Raw genomic sequence first — 2700 nt, 5'->3', positions numbered from 1 at the left:
TCAAGCGGCTCTTCGCGACGACTCCAGTCTTGGCGCTGTACGACCCTAATCGGGAGACGCGCATTGAGGTTGACGCCTCGGGGTACGCCACTGGCGGCGTGTTGATGCAGAAGCAGGATGACGGCAAATGGCATCCCATCGCCTTCAGATCCCATGCGATGGACCCGGCGCAGCGGAACTACGAGATCTACGATAAGGAGATGCTCGCGATCATTGAGGCGCTAGACGATTGGCGCCACTACCTCGAGGGGTTACCCAATCAGTTCGAGATCGTGACCGATCATAAGAACCTCGAGTACTGGCGTACATCCCAGCATCTCACGCGCCGTCAAGCGCGATGGTCGCTGTTCCTAGCTCGCTTCGACTTCCGCATCACGCACAAGGCCGGAACGTCCAATGGAAAGGCTGACGCCCTGTCGCGACGATCAGACCATCAGATCGGCGATGAGGACGATAACACCGATCAGGTGGTTCTCAAGCCAGAGCGCTTCCGCATCGCCTCCGCCCGGTGCGGCCATGCCTCGGTGACGGCCGATCAGTCGCTTCTGAAGCGCATCCGGGAATGCTCGGAGAAAGATCGGGAGGTGGCTGAGGCGCTTGAAAAGGTGCAGGACCTCGGACCGCCCCGGCTGCAAAGGGGTTTTGAGGAGTGGAATGCCGAACAAGGGCTCCTGCTGTTCCGCGGATGTGTGTACGTCCCAAAGGACGTGGAGCTCCGGCGGGATATAGTCAAAATCCACCACGACTCGCCGATCGCCGGTCATGGCGGTCGTGCCAAAACCCTGGAGCTCGTGTCGCGGAATTACTGGTGGCCTGGGATGTCCAAATTCGTCAATGAGTACGTAAGCACCTGCGACGTGTGCAACCGTACCAAGACATTCCCAGCCAAGCCCCAGGGTCCACTGAAGCCGAACGAGATCCCCGAGCGCCCGTGGCAGATCATCACGACTGACATGATCGTTGGCTTGCCAAAGTCTGATGGATTCGACTCGATCCTGGTTACCGCCGACCGCTTTACCAAGCAGGTCCACTTCTCAGCCTGTCATGAGACCCTGACGGCAGAAGGTGCGGCAGACCTGTACATCCGCGATGTGTTCAAGCATCATGGGGCCCCGGCCAAGGTCATATCAGACCGAGGTCCCCAGTTTGCTTCGAAGTATCTCCATGCGGTGTACAAGGGACTTGGGATCGAGCCAGCGCTGTCCACAGCGTTCCACCCCCAGACAGATGGCCAGACTGAGCGCTGGAATCAGGAGATCGAGCAGTACCTGCGTGCTTTCACTAGCCACAGGCAGGATGACTGGGCGAAGCAGTTGCCGCTCGCGGAATTCGCACTGAACAACTGAGTTCACTCCGCAACCGGGCATTCCCCTTTCTTCCTGCATCAAGGGTACAATCCTGAGATCCAGGTTCGGATCAATCCGATGTCTGCGATGCCTGCGGCCGCTGATCGGCTCAAGATCCTGAAGGAGATTCGCGACGATACGCGCTCTGCACTCGAGCTGTCGGCCGAGCATATGAAAGTGTACTACGATAAGCACGTGCAACAGGCACCGGTCTTCGCGCCGGGGGATAAGGTCTGGCTTGACGCTCGGAACCTTAAGCTGAAACAGCCGAGCAAGAAGCTCAGTCCCAAGCGCCTCGGACCATATGCCGTGCGGCGAAAGCTCGGAGACCTGGATTATGAATTAGTCCTGCCGAAATCAGTGCCGGTACACCCGGTGTTCCATGTCTCCTTGCTTAGCAAGTATACGCGTAGCGATATCCCGGGCCGGGAGCCGGAGGAGCCGCCTGCGATCGAGGTTGAGGGCGATGAGGAGTACGAGGTTGAGCGGATCAAGGATTCACGGATCTTCCGGCGTCAGCTGCAGTACCTCGTCAAGTGGAAGGGTTATGACGACTCGCATACGTCATGGGAACCGGCGCGCAACGTTGCCAATGCGCCGGCCCTCATAGCCGACTTCCACTGGAAGAACCCGAATGCCCCCCGCCGCCTCAATGCTGCTGTCTTTGGTGGTCTCAACTTTCAGCCACTGCCGTCGCCGCTAACTGAAGCACGCTGCCGCTCCGGGTGGGAGATGGGCAAGGGCACCTCGCATGAGGTCATGCGCCGTTGAGGGGGGGGTAATGTCACGAGTTGGTACGGTGTCTAGCCGTTTTTTAATTTTTTTCCTTTTCGCGGGCTCGAACCCGCGACCTCTGTACCACCTGCCTGATATGGACGCGTCGTTATCTACTGTACGATTAGATTAGATGGGCGGCAGTGCGCGGCACAGCTCGGGCTCCGCTGACACAGCCGCTCTAACTCACCGGCCCCCGGGGCCGCGTCGGCATGCTGCGCACGGACCAACGTGCACAGCCTGCCCTAATCTCCCCATGTATATAAGCTGGCCTCTGCTGCCCTAGGGACCTCAGTTTCGACCTCTTGTCCCTAGGTCAGTAAGCCCCCAGTTGTATTCTCTTTGCTTACTTAACTAATATACTATCTTGTCCCTAGCCTTAGGTTTGAGCCTCGCTCACCATCGCTTCGGTGAGAACCAGTCGGACGCCCCTCGCTTCTAGATATTTCCCTGTCGCTTGACCTCAAGTCGCGACATTAGGTCGAAACTCTCCCAAGCGACCGGCGTTCTCTCAGAACCCACACACTCACACTTTCCTTTCCCATAGGTCGGGTGGTGCGCACCCTTACGATACCATACG

Source organism: Postia placenta (assembly GCF_002117355.1).
Source record: "Postia placenta MAD-698-R-SB12 unplaced genomic scaffold POSPLAscaffold_18, whole genome shotgun sequence".
Lineage (NCBI taxonomy): Eukaryota > Fungi > Basidiomycota > Agaricomycetes > Polyporales > Adustoporiaceae > Rhodonia > Rhodonia placenta.
This window is presented reverse-complemented; position numbering follows the sequence as displayed.